The sequence below is a fragment of the Alligator sinensis genome, unplaced genomic scaffold (assembly GCF_000455745.1).
Source record: "Alligator sinensis unplaced genomic scaffold, ASM45574v1 scaffold347_1, whole genome shotgun sequence".
Lineage (NCBI taxonomy): Eukaryota > Metazoa > Chordata > Crocodylia > Alligatoridae > Alligator > Alligator sinensis.
The window spans coordinates 3,115,508-3,135,347 of NW_005841922.1; the positions used below are offsets into that span (position 1 = coordinate 3,115,508).

Consider the following 19,840-nt stretch of genomic DNA (forward strand, 5'->3'; position numbering starts at 1 on the left):
AGCTTATTTTAATTATCCACAAATGTAACAATGTACAGTACCATTTCCTGCCCCTGCAGTAGGCCTGTGCGAAGCTTCAGATTTGGATTTGGTTGATTTGGGGGACAGTGGTTCGAACTGATGATTCGAATCACTGTCCCAAATCAATTTGGCCGAATCCGATTTGGAGATTTGGCTGCTGCTGAATCTCCGAATCACCCAGGCCCATCCCTTGCCCACTCTCCCAGCATGGCAATGGCTGCCCCACCCGCTCCAGCTCCCGGCTCTTTGAAAAATAAAGCCCCGACTCAGTGGGTTCTACCAGGTGGGGGACGATCCCCACTGCCCCATGCTGCGTGGGGGGCTCTCCGCAAGCAACCCCCACTTCCCCCCCAGCCGCCCCCATGGCTGCCTAGCCTGCCCCAGCTCTGGCCCTTTAAGAAAGAAAAAAATGAGAAAAACCCCACAGTCACAGCTCCTGCTGGTGGGGGATGATCCCCGCTGCCCTGTGCTGCATGAGGGGCTCTGCAAAAGCCCCTCAAAGCCCCGAGGCAGCTGCAGTAGTGGAGAGTCCTGGGGGTTTTCTCGTTTGGTTTTTTTTTCTTTCCTTAAAGGGCCAGAGCTGGGGCTGGGGGAGTGAGGGGGGGGTTGGGGGGGTCATGCAGAGCCCCTCATGCAGTGTGGGGCAGTGGGCAACAGGGATCGCTCTGCACCCAGCAGCACCCAATGAATGGAGGCTTTTTTAAAGCACTGGAAGCTAGGGTGGACAGGGCAGCCATGGGGGAGGGGGGACTGGGACAGCAGGTGGGGGTCGTGGGGCTGGGGGAGTAGGCAGGGAATGGGGCCTGGCAGGGGTCCCCCCATGGTCCGTTCCCCCAGCCCCCCTACTTACCAGCTCCGAGTCTGGTTCCAGCTCCCTGCTGCAGCCACCAGGGGCTGCCCGAACCATTGAAGCTCTCCAAATCTTTTCCGAAGATTCAGAGAGCTTCGAATCAATTTGGACTTTTTAATTTGTCCCCTGATTCGATTCGGATTCAGAGATTCGGCCACCAAATCGGGCCAAATCTCCAAATCGAATCACCACCCAAAGTGTTGAAACAGCCCTACCCTGCAGTATCAATTGCCAAAATAGTACTCTTTGCATGACAGTCTATGGCTCCCAATTACAAGCTGTAAAGGCTCTAGGAACAAGAGCTGGTGCCATGGGAAGCACAGTCAACCATGAAAGCTGTGTTGTCATTGTCAATCAGTTAATGATCAACAACTACACTCTTTAAAAACACCAAGGTTTTATGTACCATGGATCACATTTGGAAACAAGGAAGGTTGTTTACTACCTTTCAATTGGGTTACGGAGAGAGATCACCTCTGTCAGAATTATGAAGCCTTTTCCTGTGTTTCTTGAGCTTCTGAAGGCCTTGGCTCTTCACTTTTTCTGTTGATGTGGGAAAGAAGGTGCTTGTCCTACTGAAAAATGTTTCAAAGTAATGAAATCAACAGTGAACATGTAAGTGACAGGTTTAAGGCAATAACTGGTATCATCTTGGGTGACCTGATGGAATGGTTATGGTCAAAAGTATTTGTGGCAAAGGTGCATGGTGAAGAAATCAAGAACCTGAAATTTGTCAACAATATTGATCCATTAGATGTGGAAGATGAGCTTTTAGAGTTATGTTAATGTTGTCCAGAGGACTGGCCAATAATTTTAGCTGCACAACAAAGTAAACAAGCAGGGTTGACAACTATTCATACATTTATGGACAGTCTGTGTTTAAAAAAAACAAAAAGCAAAAAATGTCTGTCCATAAATTCTGTTTAAAGACTATGCTCTTCATTTTGGTAGATGGCAGCAGACCATGAGGCAAACTATGGAGGAAATGGGTAGAAAAATGGTGTGTGAGCATTTTAAAGAGAATACACTGAGGCACAAGACAAAGCCCAGTGGAGAGAGGGAGTATGACATGTAACTGACCCCTGCAATCATTAATATAGTGCAGGGCAGAGGAAGAAAGAGAGGCTATTTCTCTGTGAATGACATCTGGAAATACCAGTAGGAACTGCTCATGCAAAATTTTTGCACCTAATCATTGATACAGTAGTAGACTAAATCTCCTTCTTACCCTTATGTCTGTATTTGATAGTCACCCATGAAATGCACATGAATTTTCATCTACTTCTGAATATGTATTTGCATCCTTTCTATATGAGATTAATTAGTGAACACATGAAAAAGTGTTAACAAACCCAAATAAAAGCAAAGGGATTTTAAGACAGTCTAAATATCCCTTTACGTATCAGTTACTCAACTTCCACTTTCTTGGCTCTTAAGCTGTAATCATTTGACAAATTCTTCAGTCAAAATAGAGTTTTCCCAGCAGACAGGATCTGAATTCCAAACAAAAAACTAGAGAGAGAGAGACAGAGCTAACAATATACATGCCTAAGGCTTTCTTAATAGGAATGCAGATTGGAAGGACTTCCTTGATCCTAGTCCCCTGCTGTTGGGGGCACCCTCATCATTGATCATATAATACCTTTCAGACACTGATCAAGTTCCATCTTGAAACAAATTAGGATGTTATTCCTAGAGGAAGGCCATTCCATAACCTCATTTCTTTAATGGTTAGAAAACCTCTCATTATACTTCATTAATAAAAAAAAGGTTTTTTTCCCCCATTTTAAGCTGATTAATTGTTAGCTAAAGCTGAGGGGGACGGGGAGTAGCAGAAGTTTATCCAGGTTCAAGAATTTCATGTCCTGTTATAAACAGGTAAATTAGGGTAGGGAAACTAAACTTGTTTAGTTTTAAAAAATCTCCTTCAATTTATCCCATTTTTTAAATTATATCTTTCTGAGATGTTCAGATTTTAATCTCTGGATAGGCCTGTAACTATAAGAGCTGAGGTTCTGCAGAAAAAGTTTGTTCTTGTATGACTTTTAGCAATAATGGAAGTCATACAACTTTTTTTTTTATATACAAGACTGTAATTCAAGGTCTTGATCCAACAAATACTCACACGTTGGTCCATTGCAGGATCAGGGCACAGTTTGGCAAATGTAAGAGGTTCAGAGATGTGACCATCTTATCAGAGATGTGAACATTTCATTAGATGAATGAAAGTCTAATTAAGCAATTTTTGAAACAAGAACATTATTACCTGTATATTAATTATGATGTAAAACAGCTTACATTTTAAGAAGCAGGAGTTAATTCTAAAGCAACAGGTGTTAATTCAAATGATTTAACTGAAGAAGATTGAATGTTTTAGAAGTTCTGCCATTTTTAGTTTATTGAAGTGCTAGCATAATAAAAACCATATGCTCCCTGTCCAGGGCATTTCCTTCTACTTTTACTCACAGTTTAATTTATTACCTAAACAAGCTACTAACTCAGATTTGAAAGTTGTAAGAGTTTTTTTTTTCTAGCAAAATATATCCTTTAAATACTTTCATACCTTGTAAAAAGCATTGGACATTTGTGGAAAATTATAATTGCTGAGTTTCTGACTAAATTTACCCAAAGTTTGAGAGCTTTCTATAGATGCTTTTTCCCCATTTTTTTGTTAATTTACATCCATATCCTACCTTATCTATTTATCTCGCTCCTTCATGCATATGTCTGTAGAAGTACAGATATATAAATGTATAATGTGCATATTCAGAATCAAGAGGACTTAGTTCATAATATATCCAGCTCAGCACTGCCATTTAGGCTAGGGACAGACGTTCAAAAAGCCTGTGCCTGAACTGATTCAATCTTTGCAGGTTAGTGTATACTACATTCAACCAGATTTATCTCAAACCAGTTTCAGCCATTTTCAAACTGGTTTATGTGCACTGAACATCTGTTCTGTTACAGGTTTGAACCAGTTTCTGATCACTTAAACCGGTTCATGTGTAATGTCTGTCCCTAGCCTTAGAGACTCAGCCAACTGATAGGTTTCTACAAACTTGCCATTGATGGTGTTGACAAGAGTGGCCATAAAAGTCCCAGCTACTGCTCACTTTCCAGCACCCAGGGTACATAGCAAGGATTCTCAGGGTAAAAAGAGAAGTTAGGTTTATCCTGGGTCTGATTGTCCCCAGGCTTTGACTGGCATCAAAACAGGCCCATGACAATCCTTTATGCGCATAGCTTGAATGGCAGTTAACTCAAATTTGCCATGCGTGTCCCAGAAATGAAAACCTTTGTTTTGAAATGAAAACTTCATAATTTTACAAGAGAGAACCAAAATCTACCACCTGGAAATTTGAAAGCTGACACCTTGCTCTTGCCTTTTGTTCGAGCTAACTTTTGCATTTTCACAGAGCTCAGAGGTGCCTCAACCCAAAAGACATTCCTTGCCCAGGAGGACGTTCCAGCTCCCCATTCTCCTGTGAAATCTGAATCATCATAACCAGAAAGAAACATATTTCTACATCCTGCTTGTCACCAGACAGTTCTGAGGTAAAATGAAATGAATTCAAGATGAAATATGAATTTTAATTTCCACCTACAAGGAATTTTACAATCCTTACAGTCTCTAATGCCTGAAGAACGGTGAGTGCGCCTGAAAGCTTGCAAATAAATAACTTTTTTGCAAATATCTAGCTGGTCGAATAAAAGATATAACCTTTGCTACGAGTTCTGATTCCAGAAAAAACTATTATCTTGGATACTTCACAGGTACTTAAAGTGGGACAATGGGCTTGTAGGTCTGTAGGATCCCAGGATAAAATGCCTTTCCTGGGAGAAGTCCAAGGTCAGCTTTTTACCCTTAGTAATTCTAGTGAATAGATTTTGGGAATGCAGTTCTTCAGACCATAACAGACCTCCTCAGGTTCCCACCCAAATCTATTATGCATCATCCAACAGTGCATAATAAATTGAGTCTAAACATGAATGAGTCCACCTAAATGAAGGAGCAATCTGATTGGAGACCCAGGTTGTGATTGTCAAACCTTATGGGGGGCTCTCGTCTCTTTTGGGGGGCTCCCCCTCTCCCCCCAAGCTCTCCCTTAATTCGCATCCTGGTTATACCATAGCAGCTGAATATACTGCTTCATCTTTACCAGCAGCATCTGAAACAGACTGCCAGAGTTATTTGCATTTTTGTTAGAACCTTGTTTTAAAAAAAAGAAAGAAATATGAACTGGACTTCCTCAAGTTCAATTGTTACTTGATTTATTTCTTCCCAGTGATTCTTTCCTTTTTCTCAGAAGTGAAAGCACTGAGGGTAAGAAAACATTTATTTCTCAACAGAAGCTATATTTAGAGTTTGCTGCAGTTACAGAAATTAAATAGAAGCACTGATTTGCAAATGTTTTCTTTATCAGGTTACCATCTTGCCTCTGGATATGTGCTTAATTGGATAAAAGACCTAATAAATGTTCAGTATTATTATTTTATCATTGAAGGTAAAAGATGCAATAACAGCTAAGTATTATAGCAGTATTATAGAAATTGTAGAGAAGTAGGGCTAGAAGGGATCTCCATAGGCCATCTAGTCCAGCTTCCTACCTGAGACAGGATCATCCCTATCCAAACCATTCTATACAAAGCCATAATTTAACCTCTTAGTAAAACTACTGTCAACCCTGACACAACACCAGACATTACACTCCAACCTGCCACACATAAAGCAGGGGGCCCATGGCAGCCAACGTCCTGCTTCTGTAAAAGGTTGTTAATATATGTTCAAGAGATTCCAGGTAGAGGGCAATGTCCCAACAACAGAGACAGGCAAAAACTCCCACAGTCAATAACCATCTGACCATGGGGTAAAATTCCTTTCTTACCCCAAATATAGCGATCAGTTTGACCCTGAGCAGAGAAGCAAGAACCTCTAGCCAGGAACCTCCAGTTTTAAGTCCCAGCAGGAGAACTGGCACACCCCAGTCAAAGGCCCCAGCCTTGGCTGCAGCCAACACCCAAAGCCTCTGAGGAAGGCTTAAAAAAACACAAGCCCAATACATGCAGGGGGGAAAAAACCCCTGACACATGTAGAAAAAAACCCCTTTGACAGAAAAGAAACCCTGACACAAATACAGTATTATTGTGTTTCACTAGGTCAGAAGGGTCCAACATAGACAGGGTTCAGTCAGTGCTGACAAGAGGAATGATGGCCCAGGGGTAAAGGCATTCACTTTATACTTGAAAGACATAAGTTTCAGTCCTTATTCTGCTACTAAAAACCTGTGTGACCCTGAATAACTCTCTAACTCTTGCTCTCTGTGGGGCCCATGGAGGTGTGCTTGTCATGGGCTCTACCTGAGTACTTATATTTTGCAATTCCTCTAAAAACATCAGCATCATGCTGGTCCAGTGGATATGGCAAGAATGAATGACAAATAAAACATGACTAAAATAAAATAGTCAAAATATTCTCAGTCAACTAAAAAGAACAGTTTTCACAGCAGTGTTTAAACCACACAATAACAACTCTATGCTGTACAGAAGAGTTTGGTGCCTACACAACAGAAGTACCTCTAAACCTTCTGCTTTACTCCCAGAGCTAGAAACAGCCATTAAATAACAATGAGCTGGAAGAGCATTCTGGGTATTGGCATGCAACTGAGCATACCAAGATCCCAACTTTGCTTAAAAATTCCCATGTCTGGAAAAAGTAGACATTTATCAAACAATTTGGCCTCAGGCAACCTTAACAGATGTGTCATTTTTTGTTTTGTTTTGATTCTTGCTGCAATTCAGGTCACAGTTAAAAATTAAGAAACAGTTGCTGTGTTTATCATGGAATCTCTAATATGGTGTGTACACTACATGAGAATGAGGCATACTTAACAGCCCCTGCTAGAAAGATGGGCATTAATTGGTAATAAACTACTGCATGTTTGATATTACTTTAAGGGCAAGCAGATGATTTCTAATAAATATGATTTCTTCCTATTACTGCTGCTTATTGTTCATTTTTTAATTTAAATATGCTAGAAAACATTTTATTAATAGTCCTGTTTTTATTGGAACAAAAATATCTACCAGAAAAACGTGGTGATGGATAATATTTTAAAACAGAAGGAAGGGGGGATATAGGAAAGAAATGACAGCTGGCTTGTCTCACAAGAGTTCCACGGTCCTCATCAACTGGATTTTCCTCTAGTTGTGAGATGGGTGAGACAATCTGGATTTCCTTGTGGTTGTCCCACATCCCAAAGCCATGTTTATCCTGTTTCCTTCCTGTGTACCAAGAACTCCAAACTGTGGAATAGCAATATCAGCATTTACGTGAGTCAGTCACACAATCCCAGGTACAGGAGACAGTTGTCTGATTACATCTAGGGAGCAGAAAGGGATAGATTAGCAGAATACGCATAGGAAAATCTCAGTCCAAAGCTCCTTTTGCACACAGTTTCCATAGACTGCAACACAGCTGAAGTTGCAGTCCTAACAAAATGCAGGGCTTTGCTATAAGAACGTAGAAAAAATATTGGCGACTGTACTCACACCATTGCAGAAACCCACAGCTGAACGTAAGAAGGACCAGGGTGTAATAGTGTCTGACCCTTGGAACCAAGGGCCGTTATTCTTTTTTCTGTGTTTTGCAACAGCTGAGAATATATGCATCAGCTTTACCAAAAGGAGTGATGACAGGCCTTTAGGAGGTTCAGTTTCCTTTATGGGAGGACAGAGAAGCTTAAAGGAGTTGTGACCTTACTGCACATTGTTCCTGTACTGCCAAAGAATCAGAATCAGTGTACAGATGTACAGTGCTAAAAACCAGATTTTCCATTTCATGTGGGCACAGTAAAATGCAATACAAATAATACTATATATCCTTATTCACATTAATCATGGGGGTTAGTGGGGGTCATTGTAATGTGAAGGTTTCTCAGAACAGATGTGTTTTTCAGAAACCTCTTGAGGCATTACGCCTGCCGTGTTAATGGGAAGACTGTTCAAGTAATATTGTAATAAGAGGGTGATAATAAAGAAATTACAAATTCAGGAGTGGGTGAAAGAATAAAAGGAATCTGTCAGTTCAGCGATTTGGGAGGACTGGAGTATGATAAAATAATAACTGATAATAATATTACCTTATATAGAGCTTCTCATCAGCACCTCTCAAAGCACTGTACAGGTGAGGTTGGTATCATTATTCCCACTTTACATTTAGGAAACAGAAACACAAGGGGCACATTTATGTGTGATGCTACGTCGCCATAGCAATGCACCACAGCGACATGTCATTAACAGGCAAAAACCGTTACACTGCAGCTACGTCGCCATAGCAATATACTTCCTCATTATAGCATGCTGCTACGGCGACATAGCATCTAAAAATAACTGTGCACCTCTGGCACAGCATGGTACAGGGTGTTACTGTGCCGTCATTTAGTACTTCCTTTTGGACGTACTAAATGACAGCACAGTAACAACAATGCCGAAGGAGCACGTGTAAATGCACCCAAGGAGAGTCTGTGACTTGTCCAAGGTCAACCTACAGACTAGTAACAGATCCAGGAACAGACCCCTCATCTCCACAGCCCTAAACCAGTGCTCAGTCCAGGAATGGGTATAGGAGCAAAAAACATGGACTGTATAGACAAATGAGAGTGTCTTGAAGGTGATATGCCCATATGGTAGGTAGAACAAGAATCATGAAAGCCAACGCAGAGAGTCCAGAAAGGATGAGAGACCCAGTGGAGTAAGATGAGAAGAAGGTGATCTTTGCATCATTCTGAGTGGTTCAGAGCAGGACTCCGAGAGTAGGAAGGGGCAACAACCAAGGCAGGATCTGAAAAAATTTAGACTAAAATATTGGCAAACAGCAACAAGAGTGAAGGAGATGTAGGGCTGGACTGAGGACAAAAGGTCATGAGTGGAAAACTATATTTGTGATTCATATAAATTTGAGGAGGGGATAAAAGAAGTGAATACAAAGCTATCTTCGTGGGAGAGAGGAGACAGAACTGAGCCTTCAGGAACACCAGCAGAGGTGAATGGAGGAGGACGTGTAGGCTTCAAAGGAGACACTGAAGAAGGGTAGAACCAAAGAGCAGCAATAATAAGCAGGTGGTCAGCATCAACAGTACTGAAAACACCACGGCGGTCTCTGATGATGAACGCAGACTACAGACTCCTAGACATGAGTAGGAGGAGGCTATCTCATACCTTAAAACCACCTTCTGCAGTGTGGTGGGTAAAAGGTCAAAGGGACCAGAGGGGCAGAAGGTCACAGAAGAACTGGAGGGCAGAACATGCAGGTGCAGTAGAGCCCTGGCTTGAGCAGTTTAGAAGTGGAGGAAGGGGGAAATGGAGACAAGAAGCCATTTGAGGGTATGGCTTCATTTACATAACGAAGACGGAAAGTCCTTTAGGAGGTGGGAGCACATTTACATGCCGCTTACTCTGCGTTTTCTCTGAGCATGCTGGACTCTTTATTCTTTCCTTTCGCCATAAATTTCGTTTCTGCTGACAGCAGAAGTAACTGCTTTTACGGCAAATAAAATTTACTGCTTTAAAAGGTTTAACTCCATTTTCCTGTATGTGCACTTGCAGGATAAGGTCAAAAGGACAGCAAAATTCCTGGTGTTTGTAAAAAAGACTTCTTTCATTATTTTCTTCTGCCAAAGCAGACAGAAAGAATGAACATGTGCTACTGGGGAAAGGTAAAGGAGAGTTTGAGCTCTTTCTGAGGGAATAAGGATCTCTTTTATTTCATGTTTTTCATTCATTGCTATTAAACTCTCCTGGTATTTTTCAGGTAATAAAGTGTATACGTGGAAATCGAGGCATATTGAGAAGGGCGAAGGGGAAGTTGTTTTTGTTTTGCACATCAAAGAGTTTTATTGCTCTGTTTTAAACCAAGCAAATCTGCTTAGGAAGGTGAGTTCAGCTGCTTTTGCTCTCAAAGACAGCCAAGAGCTGGTCCGAAGGCACACATAATGTCACGGCATTTCCCATAAGGGGCAGAGTTCACTTCTGCTGCTTTCATTCATTATCTGCAGCTGTTGGGAAGAGAACGTAGCGCTGAACACAGCGCGAAACCAAAGCACAAACATGATTCCAGCATGAAGCTGCTCGCTTTTTGACCAATAAGAAGGTTGTACTTATGGCAACCCCAGGCTGCCTGGACAAAAACAAACAGGAAGGTACTGCAAAATGTTTCCAAGCGCTATGTACTGATAATTACTCTGTATTACTTTTTGAGTAAACCTAACTATTGCGGGTGTCTCACAGATCCAATGAAATTCTCTACCCTAAGAAAAATATATATTCTAATATAGTGAACATTTTTCTGTGTTTGTTTAAAATCAAGGAAATGACACCACTAATGTACATGAAGCAGTTTACTTTAGGGGTCTGCAGAACAGAACAAAGGCAGGAACTTCCCTGAGGTTTAATCCCAGGGCTGTTCTGCACTGCAGAGGATCTTACTTTATAGTTACACAAGTAAAGGCTGTAGTATAAAGCTTTTGTCTGCAAAACAAGTCCTCTTGATGGCTGTATTGTTAAACCAACTCTCCCTACAACATAAGCTGTAATAGTAAATGGGTCCTTTAACCAATAGGTTGCAACTATACAGGGAGGTTTGGCAGTGTGGTTGTGGCAGTTAGCAATGTGGGGGGGTTTTCATGATCCACAGTGGCATAGTGTACCAGCAAAACTTTGTAGTGTAGACCTTGCAATGGTTAGTCTTCTGTAAAATGGGGCTAGTATTTTTTTGTGAAATTATACATTACACTTAGACCGTGCTAACGGCACTTAAAACGTGAAGCTTGCTAGAGCTTCTTAACTCATGCTAAATGCTTTCTGAGCATGTCAGAGTTATGCCACTTCAGACTAGGGTTAACGCTGGGCTGTACCACCTAACTCATGTTTGGGTAACTTCACTTTATCTGTGGAGATAAAAGCAGCAATTTGCAGTTCTCCAGCATCCCAGGATGCACTGCTTCTAACCCCCACTCTCCCTGACCCAGACCAGGGATAGAGCCTCAGCCTAGGTGTCCAGACTCCAAGTCATGCCCCTGCTCGACAGCTCTTTAGTGGCAAGTCTAAACTGTACAGGCAAGAAACAGTATTAACCCTTGTGTGACAGCTCACAGCATGTCCTACCTTTAACACTGCTTCCACAGATTTAGTATGGCCTAAGCATAATGCATAACTTGACCCACTGTCACATAATAAGCATAGATTAAACGTGATTTTGAACTATGTAAACACCAGGCATTGTTTTCAGTGCCAGCCTGTGTAGCTTTCGGTAGTGTGAAAAGGCCTCTGTGCTAAAATGAAGAGGGATCTGTATACTCCTCTGAGACAACAGTATTTGCATGATCATAAGAAGGAGGAATCTATAACATAGACGTGGGGGGTGGGCACCCTGAGAGATCTGAGAGCGGTCAAGGTACAACCAGCCCTAGAACTGCAGCCGCGGTAATTAACAGTGCCGTGTATTGTCCTATTGCCACTTACAGACCTGTGGGAAGCTCCACAAGCTGGATCTGGAGCACAAAACTACATCATCTGGCCTGCAGGGCTGCCCATGGGATGAGAAATTTGGGGTGAGAGGAGCAGCAGCTGCCACAGTTCTGGAAACTACAGCAATTAATGTTGCCACCACCAAATTAGAATCCAAAAGGTCTTGAAATAGTGGAAGCCTGGTTCAAGAAGTAGCTGAGTAAAGACAAATACAAAGTATTGCGTTTAGGAAGGAAAAATGAAATGCAAATGTACAAAATGGGGAATAAGTAGATTTAAGGATAATATAGGTATAGCACCAACACTCAATGTATATTTTGTCTCCATTTTCTATAGAGACCATGTTGACTATGGAGGTAAATGCAGATGGATAATGGGGATGAGGGGAATGGGTGGAAGCAGAAGGAGTTGAATGTACTCACAATGGGGGGACTGGATAATCCCCATTCCAGAATTCTGGAAGTACTGAGCTATGAAACTGCAGGTCTAGTAACAAGAGCTGTTAATTAATCATTTGGGTGGTACCAATTGATTGAGCAAATGTCTCTATACTCAAGTTGGATAAAAAAGTATTTTGGGCAACTGCAGGCTTGTAAATGTGATCTCAGTAGTATGTAAGGCTTTAGAACAGAGTTTAAAAGAGAAGATAATTAGAGAGATGGAGGTAAAAGGTAGGTCAAGCCAGACTGACCAGATAGCATTTTTAATAAGACAGTGCTTCTCTAATGTGGTAGGAAATGTCATAGTTCTCATCTATCTGGACTTCTGCAAAGCATTGAAGACAGTACTACATGGGAGACTGCTAGTTAAGTTGGAGAAGATGGGGAGGTGGCAGGGAAATGACTAAAGGGGAGATAGCAAGAAGCAATATTGAAAAAGGAAGTATCAGGCTTCAGTTCTTACTACTCGTGGATCTCCTCAAAGATTACTCTTGGGATCAGTCTTGTTTAATATTTTCATTAATGACCTTGATACAAATACTAAGAATGTGCTGACAAAATTCGCTAATGACACAAAGTTGTAAGGCAATGTCAAGACAGAGGAGAATTGGGATATCTCATAGGAAGAATTGGGTGATCTTTAGGACTGAAGAAATAGAAAGGAGATGATATTCAATAGTACAGGATGCAAGGCAATGCACCTGGGCACTATTAATACAAAATTTCACTTTAGGCTGGGAGTTAATCAACTGGGATTGACTGAGGCTGAGAAGTGTGTGTACTAACACAATACAAGATGACTATGAGCTGACAACATGATGTGGTTGTGAATATGGCAAATGCAATCCTAGGATGGACTGAACGAAGCAGAGCAAGGGAAATATTTGTGTCATTTCAGTCTCGTTGTTGAGACTACACACAGTTTTGGTCATCTGTGTTCAAGAAAGGTGAACTGAAACTGGAACAAGTGCAAAGAAAGGTTACTACAATGGTTGGGGGAATGGAGGGCTTAGTTCACAGAGACTAGAATGATAGCAAAGTAGGGCTGGAAGGGACCTCTGGAGGTCATCTGGTCTAAGGGTGGGAAATTATTTTGGCTGGAGAGCCACTTAACAAGTTTTGGTGAGCCGTCAAGGGCCACATGGGTAGCCCCGCCCCTTGACAGTTGCACTGCCCCTTGTTCGCCATCTGGGGACCGGAAGTTCCGCCCTTAACCCCTGACCTTTGCCACTGGAAGTCCCTCTCCCCCCCCCCCCCCCCCCAATACTTCTTTTGTGGGGGAGGTTTGCCATCTTGGAACCAGAAAAAAAACCAAATCATGCACTAAAAGTCAAACATCTGCTTTATTTTTATTTAAAAATATGTTTGTATGGTGGAGTATAGGGGTGGGGGTGTGTGTATGGTGGGGTGTGTGGGTGTGTTTGTATGGCAGGGTATGGGCAGTGTGTGTGTATGATGGGGTGTAGGGAGGCGTGGCGGGGGTTGTGAGCGGGTGTGGCTGTGTGTAGGGGGCCAATAGGGTATGTTCGGGTGTGTATATGTGGGGGGTTGTGGGGACATGTTTGGGTGTAAGGGGTTTGTGGGCTGTGAGGGAGAAGCGTGGGGACCTCCCACACACTCCCCCATGGCACACAGCCCTGGCCAGCAGCAGCAGCAGCAGCAGGCAGGGGTGCTTGAAACGCTCTGTGCCTGGAGTAGGCACTGCCACTGGTGGTGCGTGGCTCCGGCCAGGGCAGCACATGGTGGCAAGGGGCGCAGCCAGGCCGTCCCACCTCTATCATGCGGAGCTTCCCTTGGTGCACATGCTGTTCCCGCACTCGTGCCACTGGGGAAGGCCCCATGCGATGGAGCCAGCTGCCTTCCCCGCGGAAGGGCTGGGTGGGGTACAATTAGTTGTTGAGCATCTGCAGGCTGGATGAAATTGCCTGGAGGGCCGGATCCAGCCTGTGGCTGTATTGTGCCTGCCTCTAATCTAGTTTAACCTCCTATCTGAGGAAGGATCATACCTAACCAAACCATCCCGTACAAATCCCTGTCTAACCTGCTCCTAAAACTATACAATTAACCCTTTCACATAGCTACAAAGCCTAGGTTACACCCTAACCTGCCCCAGGTAAAGCAGGGGGATGATGGTGGTCAGGGTCCTGCTGTCGTAAGGGTTGTTAAAATCTGTTTAAGAGATCCCACCAGGAGAGCTTGGCCTGCTTCTAGAAAAATGAAGATTGAGACAGGATATTTTATTTTATAACAACAAAAACTAGCTAGTATTTTATTTTAACATTTCATCTGTTCTGATGACTCATCTTGTTTTTCTTGTAAGCTACCTTGGGCTTCTTTCTAAATTATATACAAGTATGACTACTGTCTATAAACACTTTGGGTGGGTAAACAGAAGGAAAGGGAAATAATTTAATTTAAACAACAAAGAAAGGAGAAGTAAATGGGTATAAACTAATCATGGTTTATATGCTGGAGAGAAATTTATGCTGGAGATTATAAGAACTTTCACATTACATTTGGAGTAAGAGTGACAAAAAACAAATGGCTCTTAAAATGGAGCCTGATCAATGTATGACAGAAATTATAGATCATTTACCTATTATCTCTATCATCAGGTAAATGATAGCCATCATTTACCTGAATACAGGTAGGTAATATCTCTTTAGGAAAATTTTTCTTTTGAGCAAAAGGTAATTTTGTACTACCTACTAGAATATTTAACATCTCCATAACCCACATCTTATTGTTCTCCATGGTTCTCACAAGGATAGATTTGGCATCCTTTGTGTCCACAGTAACATTGTTTGGCATGTCAAAGTACCTCAGTGTCTCATCTCTGTATCTATCTTGCCCAGTCGTGTAATTGTAGGCTTTTCTAAGGTTAGTTATATGTCATTTAACTAATGATAGCAGCTGTAGCAGTAGCTGATGATAAGCTATCAGCTTTTTACTTTTTAGTATCAACTGAAAATTGGGTCTTACAGCATGATTATGGCCTAATTATGAGGGGCCCGACTATAGGAGAACTCTGCATGTAAGATGAGTATGATTTTTATACTTTTTTGGAAGAAGAAACATCAATTTATAATGAGAACAACATGGTAAATGACTGTGCAGGTGAACAAGCAAGTCTTTTTTCTTTTCTTCCAAGGAGGGGAGTCTACACATGTGCTCCTCTTTATAGGCTATCAATCATGAAAATCCCTCTATTAGCCGGGGAGGGGTTAGATATAGCTCCCTCAGGAGTCCTTCTACCCTACTCCTAGACCTAATGATGAAGTCCTGTGAGCCATCTTAGGGCTCCCTACAACTAGGTAAGGGGAAAATCCTTTCCTTTACAAGCATAGCTACAGACTCATGCAATAATTTTCAACTTTAGCATTATTTTTGAGTCATAAATCAAATATTTTCTTATGAAAAGAACAAATAAAAAGAAAAAAAACACTCTTTTACATAACTAGCTGAGAGCACTTGGACAGGATTCATTGAGAAAACTGGTATGTGCATTTCTGATGTATGTATGTTTGCTTCAGCTTTCTCAATTCTTTTCTTTGCAACAACACTTTTGGAATGCTTCCAGGAAGCTTTGTAAATAGCCAGTTCATAAAATGATCACCAGAACATTTGAGTCATGGCTAAAGAATAATCCAAGAACATGCAATGCAAATAAAATAAATTTCATTGAAATGTCTGGAACAATAACGTGATTACAATGAAAAATGAGGTCAAGGGAACCAAAAACCTACCATACCACATTCACTATCACTGTTTAATCTGATGTTTTTCACGAACAACTCTGAATGGGATGCACATCACAGAGATTAAATTCTTTATCTTGATGTCTGGAGTCTGTGTCTAATCCTATGGAGTGTTATAGAGAGAGAGAGAGAATTTGGAAAAAATTAATTGTGCTCAGAGAAGGTACCAAATTGGGAAATTGACTGGATTCTGAACGAGCTGTGATGACTCAAGGGGATTCTGCTGTCAGTCCTGGAGTGCATACCCAACCAGTTTATCATATGGGAAGCTAGTGAGGGTTAGAGGACCTCTTCTATATTCCACCTACAAGGCTGATATAATTTAAATCAAACATGAAAAAGCTCAAACATTTTTCTAATTACAGAAAAGCCTGTTCCAGGCTCATGCAAGCGGGTGGCCTATGCATAAATGTGTTTTTTAAAGTGCTAATATGTGTTTATTAAAATATTTCTCTCTTCTCTATTTCTCCTCTTCACCCTTCCCTTGCTCCAGTCTGTCTGGTGTTTGTTTCATATTCTTATTTCATTTTTCACTGGATTTTTTTTTTTTGGCTTCTGTTTCTAGTCTCTCCCAAGGAGGCTGTGACCTGAATAACAATATAATTCCAGTCAATCTTTCCAACCACATTTTTAGGTCAGTTTGAAATTAGGCAAAACAAACTAGACACTCAGCTGGTGATAATCATTGTGGCTCCATTCAAAGCAATAGTTATAATAATTTACAACAATTGAGGGTCTGGCCCAATTAATTCACCTGTTCACAGTTAAACTGAGATGAGAAAAATAATCACTCATATAGGAGTTTGATATTTTTGGTCATTTATACTCAGAAATAGCATCCTCTGTATCCAAGTGTCACAGTATGGCAACTCATGTTGCTAGTTTTGTAATGCAGAAAAAGTTGTGTGTCTTTGCTGCCATCTTCTGGCAAAATGTTTTTTGTTATGTGTCTGCCAATATTAACCTAAAGCTATCTTTTCTCCATTTTTACTGATATTTGCAAAGATTATCTTTTCAGTCCTTATCAATATATATTTTTCTGTCTTTTAAATTATGACTTTCTGGGTTTTTTTGTCTTTGGCATTAATTGTCTTCTTTGTCTGAAAAAAACTATTTTAAGGGATATTAAATTAAAAAAACCCATAATATTACAGGCAAATAGGGCTGAAGGGGTCTGCATGTGGTTGGTTGTCTAGACCAGGCCAATGCTCAAAGCAGGATCATCCCTGACTAAACCATCTCAGCCAAGTATCTGTTTAACATGCTTTTGAAAGTTTTCAGGAATAGAGAGCCCACAACTTATCTAGGTAGCCTGCTCCAATGCTTAACCATTCCCATAGTCAGAAAGTTCTAACTTCCAACCTACATTTCCCCTGCTACAGCTGGAGTCCATTGCTCCTAGTCCTGTCCCCTACAGCCACAGTAAAAAGCCCATCTCCATCATCTCTGTAATTGGCCTCCAGATATTTGAAAACTTATCAAATCTTCCCTCAGTTTTCTCTTCTCTAGACTAAATAACTTATGAGGAAAGTTATTTCCTCACAAGTCCTGCTTCCCAGACCTCTAATAGCTTTTGTTACTTAGGCTCTTTCTAATTTCCCTACGTCCTTCTTGAAATGTGGGGCCCAAAACTGGACACAGTACTCCAGGTGAGGTCTCACCAGTGCTAAAAGGAATAGAAAAATCACTTCCTTTGATTGGCAAATGTCACTCCTGTTATTACAATACAATATGCTGTTGGCATGTTTTTGTACCAAGAGCACACTTTTGGCTCATATTCAGTTTATGATCCACTGTAACCCCAAGGTCCTTCTGAACAATACTGAAGCCTACCCAGTCATTTCCCAGTCTGGATTTATGCATGCAGTTTTTATGTCCCAAGAACAGGACTTTGTATTTGTTTTTGTTGAATCTCATCTGGTTGATTGTGGACCTTTTTTCCAGTCTACCCAGGTCACTCTGGTCCTAGATCTACCCTGCAGAACGTGTGCAACTCTACCCAACTTGGGGTCATCCACAAATTTGCTAAGTGTACAGTCAAGGACCTTTGGCTTCTTTGGTCTTCCTCTTTCTTTTGGCATACTTGTAGAATCCCTTTTTGCTGTCTTTTATATCCCTTGCCAGCTGCATCTCAAATCATGCCTTGGCCTTCCTAATTTTCTCCCAGCATGCCCATGCAATTCTCTTAATCTACCCTAGTACTATGACCAAGTTTCCACTTTCTGTAGGATTCCTTTTTGAGTTTCAACACATTTGAACAGATTGCTGTTCAGCCAGGCTGGTCTCCTATTGCATTTTCCTTCTTCTGTCACATCAAGATAGTTTGCTGCCTTAATATGGCCTCCTTAAAGTAGAGACAGCTGTCCTGGATTCCTTCTTCCCTCAGACTTGCTTTCCAGGGGATTTTACCTGCCAGGTCCCTGAGTTTCTTGAAGTCTGCTTGTCTGAAGTCTGGTGTCTTTATTCTGCTGCTCTTCTTCCTTCCTTCCTTTAGGATCTTGAACTCTATTATTTTGTGGTCCCTGTCACCCCAGTTACCCTCCATCTTCATGCTCTCAATTCCTCCGTTTGTGAGCAGCAAGTTGAGATGAGCTTTCCCCCTAGTTGGCCTCCCTAGCATCTATGTCAAAAAGTTATTCCCAACACACTCCAAGAATTTGCTGGACTGTTTGTGCACTGCTGTGTTTCCTCCCAGCAGATGTCCTAATAATTGAAGTCCCCCATGAGAACCAGGTCCTGCAATTTGGAAACTTCAGTCAGTTGTTTAAAAAAGCCCTCATCCACCTCTTCCTCCTGGTTTGGAGGCCTATAGCAGATGCCCAGAGTAAAACAATGATTTTAAAACAAAAGTCCTTTGTTAAAACATTCATTGAATGTTTTAAAGGATTGTTGTTGTTGGTTTGTTTTTTTTTTACCATTTATCACATTTATTTTTAGCTGTTTCATTGTGGACAATGAAAACAGTAGTTAGTCAATACTTATTAAAACCATTGTGGTTGAAGGAGACTATTTAAATTCAAATCAGCGCCTCCCTCCATTTTTAATGTTAAAGTGAATAAAAATATTTCTATTAATCTAAAATTTCTAAATTTGAAGCTAACCTACATGTTCTACTAACTGCCTTTTCTTGTGAAAAGATTAAATGACATCAGTAAACTTTGCTAGTATCAGATCTTTTGTCTAACTTTTAGCATTTGAATAGGGTTGTATCAGATGCACTCTATTGCTTATTGGCATAAAATGTAACATATTTACATAAATCCAACATGAGTCCCCCCTCCTCCCCTTAATATGGAGAATTGGTGGTGGGGAGGGGGATCAGCAGGAGCAAGTTTTGGGCGATCTGCTTTATTCCCTCACCGCCTCCCCTATTTCCTGCCCTCTAGTGCCTTTCTCCTACCATCTGGGCCCTGCCGCTGCTTCGCCTGCTGCGGCTGTGGGGGAAATGCATTTAAGACAACCTAACCCTTTGAGAGAATATGCTATACAAGGGAAATTAGGAAATATATATAAATTTTCCACGTATAAAATCTAATTATTGGGCGGGGAGGTGTCTTAAATTCAGCGCTAGCTTGGATCTGGGTCAATACAGCATTATCTGAAACAGTATCTAGAGCTTCAAATTATCACTGCAGAGGGGCAGAGAGCAACCTGAGTTGTGAGGATCCCCGGTGCCGCGCAGGACTGGCCTAACAGCCCTGCGTTTTGGTTCCCTGATGGGCTGCGTTCCGGGTGTTTCACTTGGCGCCTCTCTGGCTGCTCTGCTCAGTGACAGGCCTGCGCCCCTGCGCCTCTCCCTGCAGCACCTCGCCATGCCATGCGCTGCACTTCTGGACTCGGTTACCACACCCGTCTACCAGGCACGACCAGAGCAGGCGTCTTCGGAAAGCCTGCGACCGCTATAAAAGGATGCGAGACATCAACTTGTTCCCAGCAAAGTGCTATTTATGTTTCTAGCAGTAAAACTATCACCTACAGAGAGGAGACATGGTGCCAGAGGAGAAAGCTCCTGTGCAGGCACCGCCTGAACCACAGCACAGCCTTCCCCCCGCCAGCCGCGACAGCCCCGCCTTGTCTCGGGCTGTGAACACGCGGAGCTTTCCCCCGTTTCAGCAGGGGAAGGGAGCTCCCACGTGGGCTGGGGCGCCCCAGGGGCCGGGCACAGCGCACCGAGGCGGTCGCGCTCCTATCTCTCGCGCGTGCGTGTGTGCACGTGTGTACGCGCGCAGCGGGCGGGAGCGCGCCGC

At 42.1% G+C, this 19,840-nt stretch overlaps 1 protein-coding gene across 2 annotated transcripts in view; it reads left to right on the forward strand.

Annotated features, from left to right (window-relative positions):
- TARS (threonyl-tRNA synthetase) overlaps positions 1–19,840 on the forward strand; it is a 55,751-nt gene that overhangs the window by 11,538 nt on the left and 24,373 nt on the right. For both annotated transcript variants that reach the window (XM_006019117.2, XM_025198485.1), the window contains exon 2: positions 4,288–4,426. The gene's annotated coding sequence lies outside the window, so the exon portion shown is untranslated. The remainder of the gene's footprint in view (positions 1–4,287; positions 4,427–19,840) is intronic.